At 38.2% G+C, this 18,576-nt stretch overlaps 1 pseudogene across 1 annotated transcript; it reads right to left on the bottom strand.

Annotated features, from left to right (window-relative positions):
* Positions 1 to 16,761: 16,761 nt before the first annotated feature.
* LOC147897349 (uncharacterized) lies at positions 16,762 to 17,598 on the bottom strand (annotated as a pseudogene). Its single transcript, XR_015541712.1, has 2 exons — positions 17,221 to 17,598; positions 16,762 to 17,137 (listed from the first exon to the last, which is right to left on the bottom strand). The product of XR_015541712.1 is annotated as an uncharacterized LOC147897349 (transcript).
* Positions 17,599 to 18,576: the final 978 nt, after the last annotated feature.

Raw genomic sequence — 18,576 nt, 5'->3', positions numbered from 1 at the left:
ATTGGCACATTGGATCAGTGGGCAGATTGCAGACTATTGCACATTTGAACTTCACATTGCCACCAGTGTAAAGCCTTTAATTAGGCTATTTGCTACCATTTATGCACATCATTTTGAGCCTTCTAGAGCCTCTTAGCTATTTTTGGCATCATTTGCCACAAGCCTTGTAATTTAGATTGGATTAGATACAACAGTGCTACCTTCACCGATAGCTAAGATTTCACTTGCTCCAATGAGTGTTTTGTAGTTGATATAGATAGCAATTTCACATACAGTTTAAGTTCATTTGCACCATGTCTACGACTAGCAACCTCAATTTGGAGGCATCTACTAAGCTAGACAACTCTAATTACGGCACATGGAAATACCGAATGGAGACCATTGTACTTCAAGACAAATGGGAGTATATCAATGGATCTACACCTAGACCATTGGATGATCCAACCGACAGTAGCTCTACTCCATCTATTGTCATAACACTAGCAATGGGATCTATAGTGGGATCTCTAGCTACACAAACAGTTTCTACACCTGTAGCATATCCTGCCATTGCCCGAGCACAGGTAAAATGGGACAAGAAAGACAAGTATGCATATCATCTGATCAAGCAAAATGTGCAAGATGTCATGCTAGGTCAGCTCAACACCGTCAAGACATCAAAAGAAGCATGGGATATGTTCGAGCTCTCTACGAGTCCAAGAACACTTCTAGGATTCTCACATTGAGAAACCAAATCAACCAAACTTTTTGCAATAGCAGCAAAACCAGTCATGCTTACGTAATCAGGATAAAAAATTACAACGATCAACTCGCATCAGTAGAGTAGGAGAGACCGTGAATCCAGCAGAAATGGTTCAAGTCATCCTAAATGGACTAGGAGAGGGATACAAGAATCTAATCCAGAGTATTGCCATCCAATGACGAATTCCGACACTGGAAGAACTTTAGTCAGTTTTACTTGGTGAAGAACTCGGGATGCAGGCCATTCATGCATGCAAAGGTCATTCCAATTATCAAGCATTTACAGCTTCAGATAGAAGCAGAGGCAGAGGTAGATCATTCCAGCGAAGTGGTCATCATTAGCAACAAAATCAAGATCAAAGTCAGAATCAACATTAGCATCATCCTCAGCAACAAAATCAGCATCAACATCATCCTCAGCAACATCAGAATAAAGCAAAGAGGAAATAATTCCAACCGAGGAAGATTCCAAGGATGAGGGAATGCATCCACCAATGTGTCAAACATTCAGTGCAACTACTGTCATAAGTTTGGACGCTATGAAAGAGATTGCCACAAGAAGTAGTACGACCAAAATATGAAGAGGGGAGAGGAGAAGGTTGGAGAGGTAGTTGCCGGGTCATAGGAAGGAGGATGCCTACTGTGGGAGCTTGGTGCTATTGGAGCTTGACGCAAGAGTCATCTAGTAGGAGAGTGATGCTTGCATTGCGGCCTTATGTAGAGGTGCTTGTGGGAGTCGCCACCATCGTGAAGGAGCATTGACGATGGCTATGTCACTGGTGGATGGGCTTCCTAGCAACAATGAGGAGCTGTTGGAGTTAGTGCTGTAGGTCGTGGGTGGCTCTGGGGCGACGAGCAGTCTCTGCAGTCGACGGGTCATTTAGTGTAGAGAGCCGCGAGGATTGTTGTTGGAGCTATGCCACCTTGCTATTGTAGAAGAGGTCGGAGATGCTGTTGCACAGCTTTGTTGATGGTGGTTGGTCGAGGCTACTGGTCTATTATTGATGGCGTGATGTAGTAATCTATTGGTTGATGGCAGTTGGTAGAGGTCGTTGATGCAGAGATGGAGTCACCATGTGCTGCAAGCTTTGGTCCGTCAAGCAGATCAAGATTGGTCAGCTGGCATTCATGAAAATGCAGAGATGATGGAGAGGCGACCGTATGAAGCTCGCTTAGAGCTTGCTATGGCATTTTTGGTTCTTCTAGTCAATGGAGGAACCTTCAAATTGCTTTAGGGCAAATCGTCGCCCTCCAAAGCTAGATCTTTGATAGGCTACCTTTGATAGGTAGTTTGTTCATTGTCGAGGCTACTATCCTTGTATGTTTACTATGGTTAGCTCATTGGTAGCCTTCTATAGACACTACTAAGAGCTTCGAAACCTTTCTGAGAACTAGGATAGGATCTATCTCTCTCGATTTCTTTTCTCTCAAAAACAAAATAATCTCTCAAGAAGAATGCCTCACTCAAAGAACTCTCTTGGAAATCCCTCGAGAAGGAAATATCTCTCTTACACTTAATGAAATCTCTCAAGAACAGAGATGTATGGATGAAAAAATTCTCAATGCAATGAACGGAAATCTTCTTAAGATGGACGGAATTCTCTCTACGGAAGTGAAGGAAAGGAAATCATGATCACTCAAGAGAAGTCTCAAACTCTCGATCACTTACACTCTCTCAAGGAACGCAATGCCTTAGCGGAAGGCAAGGGAGCTCTAATACCATGACAAAATATGAAGAGTAGAGAGGAGAAGAGTGGAGATGAGGAGAGAGGGCACAAATAGAGAGCACACCACAAATGACTAATTGTACACTAGATTTAGTTGAAAATCTAGAATATATACAAACCCATTTAGGGTTAGGGTTAGGGTTAGGGAATCTAACCCTTTCCTCAATAGCACTTTATATGTGTTAGTGCTATGCACATGTAATCATATGATGTTGAGCGTGGTCTCTCAACATATTTAAGGTTGTAATTTCTATTCCTTGATGATTATGTGTTGAATATTCAATGGTAATTATTGATTTACGGAGGGATTGTACAAGTTCCAATGCTAGTAAAATTATTAATAACATTGTATTAATGAGGCAAGTAATTTTGTGGTGTTGATATTCTTGGTTTTTGTAGCCGTATAATGTCCAAATTTTATTAACTTTTTTCTTTTCAGAATGTTTGCTTGGTATTTTGAAGGTGAACTAGTGTTTAAGGTTATAGAATTCTGGTCTACATCTAGTTGACGATGAGTAAGCTCCTAAATAGAATTATCAGTCTATGTAAGAACCATCCTTGAGGGTCTTATTGGTGGACTCGGCCTATCCATTACATCTGGGATAGTAGGTGGCAGCCACTCAATGGATAATCATGAATTATTTAGTCAGGATTTCAAAGACTTTATTCATAAAATGAGTGCCTCGATCACTTACAAACACTATAGGGCAATCATATCTGCTGTAGATAATATTCTCAAAGACAATTTTTGATGTAGTCTGCTGAGCCGAGTTATCTTTGATGGCTTTTGCTTCAGTCCATTTTGTAGCACAATCACTAGCTATCACAACAATTTTCTTTTGATTTCTAGTTGTTTTGAAAGGACCAATGAAATTGAGGCCCTATCAATGGAAAGCCTCCCAAGGCTCACTTAGTTGATGTAGAGGCATATGATTAGGGGGAAAACATTTGCCCTATGCACTGACAAACATCACACTAAATAGTAAAAGCATGTGCATTTTGCAATAGAGTCCTCTACTTGCAACACTTTCCTAGCAATAAGATCACCTGTAAATTGACCTCTAGCAAGATCTTTATGAGCCTCTGCAAACACCATGGTGCGCACGTGCGGTAAAACCACCTTTGTAACACACCTTCAGCACATTGATGATATAAGTGACCACCAACTAGGCTATACTTCCAAGCCTTGACAACAAGCTGCCATCGCTTGTCTTTAGACATATGCACAAGGAATGTACCCTAAGAGAGATACTGTAGCAATTCATCAGATTCGGTCTCATTGAAATCAACAACAAAAAGTTTAGCATTAGCAAGCTTGGTGGTGACTCCTAGCTTGGTTGTGTGGTATGGTAGTTGGGACAAACAATCTGCTCCTAGATGTGATTTGCCAGGTCTATGAACAACCCAAAAATTAAATTCCTGTAGCAAGTGAACTGATTGCCCAATACATAATGTCAGAATTTTTGAACACTATACACCATACCCAGGGCTTCTCGCTCGGTTGTACTATAGTTGCACTCGGGCTTGGTCATCAGTCTACTGGCATAGTAAATAGGATAATCTAATTTATCCTCTAGTTAAGCTGAAATAATCCCAATGGCACATCTAGAAGCATCCACATGAACATAAAAAATGACATCCCATCTTGGTTTTCTGAGAATGAGTGTTTCAGAAGCATGTTTCTTGAGTTTATGTAATGCATTAGACAACTTGGGTGTCCATTGTAACTTTACATATTTCTTTGTGAGATGTACAATGGGGAATCTATCTTAGCAATATCCCAAATTAAATGCCTGTAGAAACTAATAAACCCAACAAAAAACTGTAATTGAGTAAACTTGTTGGTTCTAGCATGGATTCTAAAGCTTTAACCTTTCCACGTTCAGTCCTTATTCCATCCTTGGATATTACATGGCCAACTTGTTGGTTCTAGTATGGATTCTATAGCTTTAATCTTTCCACATTCAGTCCTTATTCCATCCTTGGATATTACGTGGCCAAGTAGGACACCAACTTAGACATAGAAAACAATCTTTGCTAAATTTAATGAATATAGACTCATCTATGCCTATCAAAGACCTTACCCAAATATTTCAAATGATTAGAAATCACTGAGTAATCACAAAAATCATCCAAATAAATAGCAATAAACTCGGTCAAGTAGCCTCTAAAAGTTTTAGTTATTAAAGATGGAGCATTTTTGAGTCCAAAGGGCATAAATTTAGTGGCATAAACACCCCATTCAATGATAAGGGCTATCTTGCTCTGATCTTCCTATGCAACAAATATGATTATAGCCATTGCAGCCATCTATAAATGAGTACATCTCATGTCTTGAAACCTAGTCAAGTATACCATCTATGAATGGGATAGGAAAAGGATTGGGTATAGTTTGAGCATTTAGCTTCCTATAATCCACACAAACTCAAAGTTTTCCATTTTTCTTAGGAATTGCCAAATAGGAAATAACCAATCACTTTTGTCAATAGTGTAGATGAATCCTTCTTGGATGAGCTTATCCAGCTCGGCCTTAACTTGTTCGGCATCATTTGGGTTCATTCTGTACCTGTGCTGCCCAATAGGTTTGGCATTGAGTAAAAAGGGAATTCTACGCTAGCAAATTTCAGTAGGCACTCCCTTCAAATCTGTATAACGCCAAGCAAAAACATCCTTATATTGCAAGAAGAGATTCTTGACAAATGATCATCAACCACATAAGCACTAATGACCACTATTTTGAGTTTTTGATCTGATCCCAAGTTCAATTTCTGAGTTAGTTCTGGTAGTAGTAGCTGTTAAGAACCTAATGTGTTGTGAGCTGTTCAGAACCTAACCAAGTGTTGTGAGCTGATCAAAATCTAACCAAGTGTTCTGAGGTGGGGCTTAGCAGTTTTCGTCTCACCAATGACATCCTCAATGATATTACTAGGACACCGGTGTTGTTGGGGAGGAATTTTATCATCCTTGATATTCTATTTTAGGTTTGTAGCTACCTGGAAGATGGCAAACTCTCCTACTGGTAAAACTTGAAGCTCCATAAGTTGAGTTTTGACATCTTATGAAAACTGATATTTGACTTCGAGGGCTTGGAGCTTATAGCTTTTTGACACCTTACTTGGACTAGTTGGGATTGTGCACTTTTGAATGACTCTAGTATGGTGAGGTTGACCTTCATTTGTTGGAAAATTTCCCATGCTTTTGCCATTTCAAGACTTGGGTCCCCTTCAAAACTTGGTATTGCTTGAGATTGACTTGTAGAAGCCTTTGTCGAGTTATTTGTTGGTGGTAACCATAATCAATTCATGACGTAAGGTCACACTTGGAGCTTTACCCTTCAATTCTTGAGTGACTTGGGAGGAAATCTGCTTTTGATCCTTCCAATTGAGATCACCAGCTTCACTGGTGAGTGGCTATTGTGAACGAGTGCATAGGGGATGACCGAGGCAAAAGAGATAATAACAAATGGCCTGGCATTACTATGGGTAGGTTACCTATTTAGGAAAAGCACCATGGAAAAAAACATTGATATGAGCATTGAAAATAAATTTGTAGGATCGATATAAGCTTTGATTTTAAAATAAAGAATGTTTTGATGGTTTTATCAAATGTTATGTTGATGCCTTTTGAACCAAATCAAGGCTTATATCCATGATTATATTGATTCTTATATCCATTATTATCTCAACAATCATGCCAATGCCTAGAGTTTAGGATATAGATGTCAATGCATCTATATTGACATCTATATAGATGTCAATGCATCAAGTATGGATTAAGAAGAGTGAAAGTTTACTCCAAGGATGTCAATGCATGAAAGATGCATTGACCTTCCTCTATGTAGAGTTTCATCTTGACTAAATCTTGTTAATCCATTCTAAACACTTACCCTATAAAATCTTTGCCACTTAGTATGTGGTATGACGTGAGTGCTAAAGGGTTTAAATGGCTAAATGAATTCAAATGCTGGTGGGGCATTTCACATACAATTATTTTTTGTGTGGCATTTATTTATGTAGAAAAGTAGCCCACGAGAAACTTCTCTTCCACTCTAGAATGCCTACCTTATGGAAAACTTGTCGAGATTAAGTGATAAATGTCATATGGAAGCACATGATCATAATTTGTAAGGTTATAGATGTCCTTTGATAATAATTTATGAGTTTATAAATAGCCTTATATTATAATAACTCCTTTCATATATTTTAATTATAGAAATTGATATATATCAAATACCTCATTTTGTAAGCCCACCTGGTATTCATAGTTATAAGAAAATTTTAGGTCCTTGGGGCACAAACCACATCCAACAACACTTATAATGATTATAAATTATCAAACAAGAGGTGATTCCAAAGTCCCATGTGACTAAGCTCATGAACATTATAGAGAATATGCCCTACCATGCTTTGATACAAAAAGTCAAAGCTAAGGAAAGTTAGGAACCCTAAAAAGGGGTGTAGTACCTCTACGCATTAATATATCAATGCTTTTCTATTATTGATAGAAACTTATACTTATTCTATATTGATTCTTATTTCAATGAATAGGGTTTTACATCTAGTTGTTTTGACATTTAGGGGGCTTTTCCCGAGTTTTTTGGATGAAAACTATATTTTCTATGATCGATAATTGTTTATTTTGCATATTTTTAATAAATTCTAAAGGTAAACATTTAGTTATTTGCAGACTTCATCGAGCACCTTAGATATGGTAGACCAACCCCAATTTGATCCCTTACATAAGAAGATATTATGTGAATGTTCATGATGCAAGGGTGCCATAAGTAGATGTTGGAGAAGTTGCAAATTGATTTTTGAATCTCAGTTGTCCTAATTGATTTTTGAATCTCAGTTGTCCTAAATAAAAGGGATGAAACTCTTCTCCCCAATTTTGGTGAGGTTCGTCAACAATCATTGAGAGAGAGAGAGAGAGAGAGAGAGAGAGAGAGGGAGAGAGACTTTCTCTAGCCAATAACCTCCTAGAAATGATTCTATTCCCATTTTGTAATCTACGACAATTACTAGTGAGTTCAGGTTACTTTAATACTACAAAGAAGTGAAAGATTGACTCAATGATAGTGAGCAAGCACAACTAAGCTACAACTAGAAATAAAGGTAGAGGGTCAAAGCTAGCAACTTAGTTGACAACAACAGATGCAACCAAATAGCCAACATCTATGACTACCTATAGTGCTAGATTGAGCAACAACAAAGCAATGACTCAAATGACCAAGCAAGGTAGAGCCAACTCAAATGCAAAGTCTAAATACAACAAGTGGGCATGACACAACTTTGAAACATGAACATGATTACCAAATGACCACAAGATTGTAGTATAAGAAAGCACCATACTTGAGAAAGAATATAGGGAGCAAAACATCAGCTAACCACAATGACTATTGTGACTCAACCAAGTAGAGTTACAAGCTAGCTAGCAAACAAGCAATGAATATAAGTGCAAGCCATGCAAAATGCAACACAAGTGAACAAGCTTTGATGAAAAAAGCCACAAAGGAAATGACAATCATAACACATGATTCAATGACAAAAGAGGCAACACAGAAGGAGCATATAGCCAACCAATGCAAGTTAGTAAGGCAATGCAACAATGAATGCAAACAAAGCCATGTAATGCTACAAACACACAAGGCAAATAAAACACAAACAAATGGCCAACAAGCAAAGTGCGATAGAAGCCAAGCATAAACGTGAGAAAAAAAACAACATTCAAGAAACTACAAGAAGTAATAAACTAGAAGTAGCACCTACTAACAATCATGAGCCAGCTATCCATTGCAACAACACAAAAGACACTATAATGACACAACTCACAACCACACATTGTCTACATACAAACAATGGCAAAAACAAAGCAGTTTTCTATGTCGACTTGCTCATCATCCTCTTCTTCCTCATGTTGGCCTTGCCCACTGCCATGCCTCGAGCTTCATGAAACCTTCCAAATCTCCTTTGCTTCATAGATATCATACCTACACCATGTTGCTGATTGCCACATAATTGATAAGGTCAAGGTAGGATTATAGTAGGCTAGGTCAACATTTTGCCACATGACAATCTTATCCATAGTGCCACATCATCAATGTCCATGTGTCATGCCACATCATCAAACCTACCTAATCAACTCAACTACGACATCATGCCATCTTAGCCTACCACATTAGGATGACATATGATGGTGCCACATTTGTGGGTCCATTAACCAGGCCACATCATCGATAGCATGTCATCAAGCCACATTATTAATGCCACCTAAATATGCAATGCTGCCATATAGACCACTTTTATAAGCAAAATGTGAATACATAGTGCCACATCATCACACAATGCCACATCATCATTTTGGAATTAAGCCTCGACAAGTAGTGGAAGAGATAATTTGTTTGTCATAGGGGTGGTAGAGGTGATTTTAGAAGGCAAAGTGGACCCCCAAGAGGCCATGGGAGAGCCTTATATGCCCATCAAATCACTATGGACAAAAATGAGTTTGCCCAAAGAGGATTTGGTTATATGCCAAGAGGAAGGGGGGGAGCCCCAAATCATGAAAGAGGGAGGGCCACTCCTACCTCACAACCTGGAAATTGCCACTTTTGTGGTAAGTTTGGGTGCATATGAGTGAGATTGTTATGCAAAGAATAATGCCACACATTGAGGGCGTGATGGAAGACCACAATACAATCATTACATTGGTGGAAGAGAGTATGCACATGAGCATGGATGTGGCATCACCTCTTTAGTATGAAGCGTGTTATGAGCAACATGCAAGTGCCCTTGTTTAGTGATGACTGGTTCATAGATTTGGGAGCCATAAATCATATGATGCATCATGGTGAGGAGTTTGTTGCTATGGGGGATCATACCATGCACAATATTACTCATATTTGTGATATTCCCTTGAGGGATAAGTATGGTGTGGAGAATATATTGGGAGATATTTCCACAGTCACAAAAAATCTTGCATTAGTTGGTCAAATGGTTGACCAAGACTATCCAGTGCATTTCAATTATTTTGGATGCTTTGTGGAGGAGTTTCATAATGGCAAACTGGGGAGGATTGTTGCCAAAGGTCAAAGAGAGGAAGGTTATTCACATTTGATGTAGTTACCGCAAGGTAGTATGCCAACAGTGCCCCTCAACAAGATAAGAGGCTGAAATTTGGCACAAAAGGCTTGGGCACATTAATTGTAGATGCTTGAAGGAGATGCAAACCAAAGAATTGGTTAGAGAGATACCTATATTTGGCCATTTAGATTTCAGCCATGTATGCCTTGTATGTCAATTTGCAAAACAAACGAGATTGCCATTTTCAAAGAGGGAAAGAATGAGCAAGTACCCTTTGGAAATAGTTCATTTGGATATTTGGGGACATATGGACAATGCAACACCTAGGGGAGCAAGATATTATATCACTTTTATAGATGATTATAGCCAGATGACATGGGTTTATTTCTTGAAAGCTAAAAGTGATGCATTTCAAGTGTTTTGCCAATTTAAGAGAATGATAAAGAAGGAACTTGGGTGCTACATAAAGGGCTTTCATGTGGACAAAGATGGAGAATACATGTCCTATGAATCGGATGAGTTTCTATATGCCAAGGCATTAAGAGATGGGTCACTTGTAGATATACTCCCCAATAAATTCCATTGTGGAAAGGAAAGATAGAGTGATTGGGTACATGTCTAGAGCCATGATGGATGAAATGAATATGGCATTGATTTTTTGGGCTGAAGTGTTGCATACAGCCATGTACATCATGAATAGAACACCCACGGATTCCATACATGGGTTGACACCTTTTGAAAATCTTTATGGGTACAAGCCAACATTGGCATATTTGAAGGTGTTTAGCTGTGTATGTAATGTGCATGTGCCAAATCAGACAAGGAAGAAGTTGGAGCCAAGGGCTATAAAATATGAGCTTTTGAGATACCCATTTGAGAGAAAGGGGTATAAATGCTATGATCCCATCACTAGACAAGTATATGAGAGACGGGATGTGAAGTTAGTGAGCATGAAGCGTGGTATCAGCCCAAACCAATTGTTGTTTAGGATGAGCATATGCCAAAGGGTGAAAAGATAAAATTACAGCAAGCTGGGCCCCCAAGTAAAGTGATATCAAGGCCATCAAAAACGAGGAAAGTATTGATAGCGTGAGCCCATGGAGTGGAAGATTAAGGGGAAGCAAGCATGTCGATAAAGGGAAGCAAAAAGTTGAAGTTGAGCAAAGTGTTGAGAATGCAAATAGTGATGAAGGGAGTGATTTACAGCTTGTTAAAGCTCAAGAGACAAAGAATGCCTCAAAGTATGTGCCAACATGTGCTAGAAAGGAAATAGCAAGTACACAGTCCTTAAGAAGATCAAAAAAGGTGAGACACCCCATGGATAGATTGTGAAAAGGCGGATTGCCTAGTCTATAGACATGAGAAGCAAGATGATTAAGGAGGATCAAAGCACATAAGAAACACGATAAGGGAGACATAATGCAGGAAACACTCAAGTCTATTGCAAATGTACTTGAACAATACAAGAAGGCTTCTAAGTTCTTATATATAGAGAGCCTTTAGAATAGTCAAACCATGTGGGATCCTATGATTCACATCCCTGCTGCTGGTTGCCCTTGCTCCACATCATCTTCTCATGTAGTCCACATCCTTGGGTGGCCACTTTAATTCATACAAACACCGTACATTAGCTCATACCTTTGCCTCTAATTACAGCACCATATCTCTCAACACCTCCCCTTGGTGTCATGATCCATTTGGCTTCTGCAAGGTGGTCAGATATGAGTTTATAATTCCATCACCTCCCCTTTGTGCATACCTAGTACTTAAGGTGGTCAACTATGATCTTTCAATACCTACCTTGGGTGCCTACATAGCTACTCTCAAGTGGTCAGGTTTGATAATGGAAACCAAGGTCTACTCATTTGGTGACCTTTACAAAACATGGGCTAAAGGTGGCAAGGTTTGCATCTTAGTATATTTTGTTGTTGTGGTCATTTTGCTCATTGCGATTCCACGTAGTTGACCTACTATTGCTTCAATATGCAGTCTTCTTCTTTGTGTCCCAACTTCTTGCAATGGTGACACTTTGGTTGTTCGTCAATCTACAATCACTTTGATAGTGACCTATCCTTTTGCAATGGTAACACTTCTTTGCTTCTTTGCTGAACAACCCTTGTTCTTCATGATTGTTGCTGCATGCTGATGTAGATGTTGATGTCGATGCCTTCAACTCTATTTATTTCTCAAGGAGAGATGATACACATTCCTCAAACTTTGGATCTGGAATATTCTTCAAGGTTGTTGTCAATGCATTATACTCTTTAGGCATGCTTTTAAGGAGGATTGCAAGTGCACCCTTTTCTCCTACTTTTGCATTTATGCCTTCTAATAACTAGGTCATAATGCTTTTGATCTTGTTGACAAATTATGCCATGGATTCATGAAAGCTTACTTGAGAAAAGACACAATCATAATATCAATGACCCATTCAGTCTGTGACTTCAATGCTACTAGGAAATCCTTGGTCAAATCAATCTTGTGTTTAGAATTGACATCTTATAACATGATGACAATCCTTAAACCCAATTGCATGAGCCTTTGTGTATTCTTAAGATCCCTTATGTTTGTCTCTTGAATGAACTACATGTATGATGCCTTCCTCTTCTCTTTCATGGCCTTTTCATAAGGAGCCTTGCCCCTTATTCCTTTTTGTATGTTACCTTAATAATTTAATACCTTCATCCTTCGGCTTCCTTACTAGGGGCACCAATAGAATATCTCTCATCTTTAGGTCCACCCAGTCTTGAGGATGAAGTAACTTGTCATATCTATACTGAATATGCTTAAGAGTCTTGAAATCTTTATTCATCATCACTATGACTCTATGAGAATGAGCAACAACAATCACGGAATCCTGTAAGAATTCTATCATCCAGTCCTCAGCTACCTCTTAGAGGCTATACAAAGTAGCCCTCTAATATCTATATCATAACAACCAAGTGTTACAAATTTACCTCACAAGGCTTTGGCAAGGAACCTTTGGAATGGCCCATCCCATAGCCTTTTGTGCCTTTCTAATCTCCCCAAGTATAGCTCGAGGGGTCACTCAATTATATCTGTGACTATCACAGAGCTCAAAATAAGGAAATATTTAATTTCATTTTTTCTCACATTTTCACTGACAAAAGGGTTCCATAAAAAGGATTTGGAAAATTTTTAACAGATTGAATAGAAAAAGGCTACATTTTATTAATGAAAAATTCACAGATAAGGGAGTTTACAAATAGGCCTTAAACGCATGCGATATGTGGGGTTAATACATAGTGACCCCCCCCAAGAAGTACAGTAACCTTTTGTGAGAACCTCCTCTTTTTGTCTTGTTGGGGGATCTCCATAGAATCTCCTTTTCTTTGATGAGAACCTTTGATGTGATAGCCTGGGCAATAGAGGGCACCTCACCAACCTTCTTCGCTACTAACAAGACACAAATTGAAAAAGTTTATAAGAAAGAGATTTGAGGGTTTTGAGGGGAACCCAATAGACAAAATCAATTTCTTAAGCACTTTTTGGTTTCAATAGTGAAATAGAGCACATAAGCAAAATCTAGATAGCTGAAAACATCCCTAAATACAAATCTATCATCCTTACACAAGATTATGTTAGCTCACAAACTATTTGGATGAAGACTAGAAGCCCAAAAGAATACAAAAACTTAGTGCTCAAAAAAGCAATTTGGAGTGTTGGAGACATGCCCAACAGAAAAAATCGCATTTTAAAGCACTTTTTTGTAGATCTAATGAACCAACTTAATTTCTTATTTCCAACAAATGCATCCAACCTACTCTAACTAGTAATCTACATATGCAAAAGGAAATATGTGAATAGACCAAGAAATCCCAACTTAAGGAAAAAGTGCTTAATAAAGTGATTTGGAGTGTTGGGAACATGTCCAATAGGCCAAATTTCTTTCTTTAGAACTTTTCAGTAGATATGATGAACCTACAATTTCATATTACAAATTTCATTGCAAAGCCTAAAAGTCACTCTGATAAAAAATCTGTTATGTAGACCATGGACCACTGTCATCTCGATAGCTCATTCTTTAGTGCTGCATGAGATGGGCATCATCCCTATTACTCCTCTTTCCAACATACTATTGAAGTAAAGGAGCATGGGTATCATCTCTATTACTCCTCTTTCCAGCATATTGCTGAATTAAAAAAGAAGACAAGATTGTATATGCTCCCACTAAAGTGATTGTATTAATCTACTAGATACATATACATAGTTGAGGACAAGGGTTGTGTGGGAAAGTTGTATATAGCTCCAACAGTTATGTTAGAGCTTGTTATAGCAGAAGAGGGAGAGAGGAGTGAGACACAAGATTGCTCCCAGAAGTCGTGAGTGCTTTCATGTATCATGGATATATATATAGTTGAGGACTAGGTTGAGTTAGGGGGAGCTACATATGGCTCCAACACTCCAACTCAAACTAGATCCTTTGGCTATGGATAGAAAAACTTTTGGGGAGTACAGGGGAAAAACCGGAGCCACTTTATAAATATCCAAGTAAAATGTACAACAGTGGGCATCGACCTTGTTTAAGATATATACAGTGTAGATTGTGAAAAGATTGTGAAGTACATCGTGGTACAACATAGATATACACAATGCACTTTGTGAAGTGCATCATGGTACAGTGGAGATATAGACAGTGCAGATCATGAAGTGCATCATGATATAGTGTAGATATATAATAGTGTAGCTTGTGTCTCATGATACAATACATATCGTGAAAATACTGAACTTATTTCTAAAATTTTGAAAGACCTTTTGTAAGGATGTCACACTATAAAGGAGTGCCAGATGGCACACGGTGACCAATGTTAGAAAATAGCCATCGCTACCTTGTTAAGTCTTGTGGTCACTACCACGTCAAGTCTAGTGCCCAACACAAATGCTTATGAAAACCTAGATATTATTTATAGTATAATACGACCATAAACCTACATCTTCACCAATCCATGGTAATAATATCATGCTTATCTTTTTGAGAGAGCCATGATCAACATAGCACTAATGGTAAAAGTGCACTTGAAAGAGTATAAATATGCTCAACCCTATGAAATATCAACTCTATGCTCTCAACTCCAATAGAATGATGCATACTCCATGTGGGATAGTGAGACACTCAGCAGACACAGCACTTGTGACAACGTATGGGCGACACATCTAGAAATGAACTGTACAGAGTAAAATGTAATCCTCTAACAATATATGATAGTTTTCAAACTAATGTTTGATATTATAAAGTCTTCTTTGGGCTTATGGTAGGAAACTAGAAATTTCTCTTATCATGAGCATGATCAACTCATGGTAGTATGACAAGAACTCTTATCATGAGTATGACCACTTATCTTAGAGTATGACAAGGTAATAATATCATGCTTATCTTTGAGAAAACCATGATATAAGTATATTATACAAGAAAAGAGAGACTCTTCTTTGTCTAGTTCATATTAATGACATAATCAAAAGAAATCTTCAAAGTTATATATGTAGACTTAGACTCGACTCAGAAGAAAACCTTGGCACGGTATAGTGTATCACATCCTACATTAATACTAAAAGGATGTGGGAGTCCGTACACGTCTTCACATACACTGATATGTAATCCATACAAATAAATCATGAGGGCAATTGCACTAAAGGCAATATCTATATAAGGATATGATCACTATATATATAAATGTAAATATAAATATATATATAGTGGTCATATCCGTACATACACACACACACACACACACACATGAAGAGAGAGAGAGAGTGCATGAAATCAATACAGATACAGATGCTTCATAGTCAGCCGGCATGCAACATATACATGCAAGACGAAAAGTGATATGCATGTATATCTCCAACTCCATACAGAAACGTTGAGCATTGAGCAGAGATAATAACTCGTATAAGAAGTCATAGTTTGTTTGGACTAAGAGATAATGTGTTGGTCTTGTCATATCAACAATCAGCCTAGATAGCCTCATTTACTTTGGTTTTTCTTACATAATACAAGTCTTCTTGGTATGTTCAAGGATAGAAAGTAGGCACTATATATGAAGCTTGCTATATAAAGAGAGGGCTATATATAGAGAATGTTATATATACATATTGCTATATGTAGAGAGATCTATTGATAGCAGTATGGTGTTTATACCGAGGTTCCAAAGACAAGACAATAAGTTCAAAAATAATAGTTGGAGATCTAAAAGCAAGAGTCAAATATATTGTTTCCTTCTTACAAAAGTCTACGATAATAATAAGATCTTAAAAAGAGTAGCATTTGGTAAAATTCTTTCTTGCCAAAAAGAGAAAAACCTAAAACAAGCATAAAATTTTCACTAAGAAGGCACGAAAATAATTTAACAGTACATAAAAGAAAATTTGATGAGGAGAAAACATGCACCTGGTTTTAAATCCATCAATCAAAACCCTGATTCCAATGTCAAACAACAGAGAAGCAATAATTTCATTTTTAGTTACTTTCACAGGGCTATGATGAAGGCAATCCCTATCTGGTATAGCCAAAATTAGTCAGCAAGCCATATGTTTTGTATATGGCGCATCAAAATATCCTCATGTTGGGTCTTAAATTATTGGAATAGGCTTGGTCTACAAGGAAACATGAGAATATTTGGCAAAAGGCATCATGTGCGAAGTAGATCTAGAAAAGACCACGAATTATGTCATTAGACATTATTTATTTAGAGATAACTCAATAGAATTTTTTGAGAAAACCGAAACTTATACAGAGCATGGAATAGAAATATCAAATAGAAATATCAACGGCTCAAATTAAAAAGGAAAAGAAGACTCATAATTTTATACACATTTATAGACTCCTAACAAATAGTTACAACAAATTCATCACATACATTCAAAATATACTAACTAAAATACAAACCAACACATACATATTGTATTTGTGACTTCAAGATTGATATATGTCAAATACTATTTGTGACTTCAAGATTGATATATATTTGTGACTTCAAGATAGATTCAACATACATATTTGGGACTTCAAGATTGATATATCTCAAATCAATGAGCCTACAAAAGATAATACAAATTTCAAGTGTACTTTGAGACAACTAACAACTACAATGTATAGAACATATTTAGACCACACTTAGACAAACATACCCATAGAAAAAACAAAAAAATGAACTATACACACATGGTGGTGGATAGATCACTCAATAACTTATTTACTATAATATTCATAACATCCTTTGCACTTCCCTTATTTGGATTACAAGAGGTCTTATAGTTTTGCCTCTCATAATAGGTATGGGTGTTTCTCATACAAATAGCACTTAATTTGGCGGGAACTCCATCACGTAAGATTCTCTAATTTTTTTCTGCGTACCGGGCTTTACAACCTGCACGATTATGGTAATCTTTCGGGCGCCATGAAGAAAATGGCGGACCGGCTGAGTGCCACTCCTTCGAATGCCGCCTTACCCCGCAGATAAGTACACAGTTTGGCGCGCGAGGAAATCTCAGGGATATTGTCATCCGGTTCTGCGTGACCGATATATAAGCTGTTGGTGTTGTTATTCCATCCAAACGCCAAGGCGCAACCTTTACAACGGCTATTTGAGTTAGTCCAAACTTTCGACACCTCAAGTGGCTGGATTCCCATATAATTTGGAGCTAGTACTTACCGGTTAACTGCTCGGTGCAAATAACTCGAACACCGCCCGGATTCGCAAGGCTGATCGTCCCGAAGGATCCTCTCGGGAAACAGCCTTTTGTCACGACCAATCTACCAGGGGTTGTGGGGATGAGCAAGGCCCGGAGTTCGGCATACGTGGTACCGTGGGGGGTGCTCTGGAAGCGGAGCATGCCTTCGTAGTCGACGGCATAGTAGTTGGTGACTCGAGCGGTAGTCTCGCTGCGCTTGACGAGGATGCGGAAGATGTTCCTCAAAAGGAAGGTGTAATCAGGGGGAACTCCTGAGATCAATTGCTGGACGGCCTGAGCCGCGGTAGTAGTAGTCATCCGGCTGTTTGTAAACTCTGAAATGAGTCTGTGGCTAGGAAACTCCAATGCCTCCAGGTCTACGCAGGTGAGAGAGTTTTTGTAGAGCTCGGGGGTACTGATTGTTGATCAAAGTTTGGGCGTTCACACGAAGACTCTTGCTGAGAGTTGACCTTTCTTAAGCATTTGAATCGTCCCCTTGTGATCAAAGTTTGGGCATTCACACGAAGACTCTTACCTTTATTTTAATTTAGGCATTCAAAAATATTACCTTTACACGTCAAAGATCACCCAGCAATCATGACCTCTTAAGAGTTGATCTTTCTTAAGCATTTATTCTCAACCAATATCTTTCTTAAGCATTTATCAACCACTCTTACTACAATTGAAAGCAAGTAGGGTCAAACTAACTTAAGAAAGTGGTTAGCAATAATGCCATGCTAGGATTTGATATCTCAATTGCTCTTACATTCATTAAAAGCAAGCAATGACATAGTGGCTTTGCTACCTTTGTTTAAAGGGCCTTCCATATTTGCTACCGTGCTTTGTCTAAAGGGCCTTCCATGTTTTTCATGCATTGTTCATGATGTCCTTCATGTTCTAAATGATTTAAAATGTTTTTGAGCTAGCATAGCTATCCATCTACTCTTCCTTTCATTAAAAGCTTCATTAAAAGTAAGACCATAGTTTCGCCACCTTCTTTTAGATATGGCATGTTGAGAGCCATTTTACACACGACACGTCACATTTAGGAATCCTCTCTTTTTCCTTCTTGTCAATTAGGGAGGTTGCGAGAAGTTTGTTTATTTTTTGAACATTAATATGGGCCTTAGAGAGCCTCCAAATACACTCTTAACCAAAATAGTAGTGTTAGATGAGGGGTTATATGGGATTAGTGATGTTAATAAGGAGTTTAAGGTTTAATATATAGGGTTTTAATGTTTATATGGCATTTATTAAATGTGTGACGCCAACCTTTACTAAAAGCATGATATGCTCTTTAAATGCATCACATGGAGATCCACTCTCAATATTATCCC

The sequence above is a fragment of the Dipteris shenzhenensis genome, chromosome 10 (genome assembly GCF_047967505.1).
Source record: "Dipteris shenzhenensis isolate YYH24624 ecotype China chromosome 10, Dip_SZ_1.0, whole genome shotgun sequence".
Classification (NCBI taxonomy): domain Eukaryota; kingdom Viridiplantae; phylum Streptophyta; class Polypodiopsida; order Gleicheniales; family Dipteridaceae; genus Dipteris; species Dipteris shenzhenensis.
Note: the sequence above shows the minus strand (reverse complement) of the source record. Positions and strands in the feature narration are given on the sequence as shown.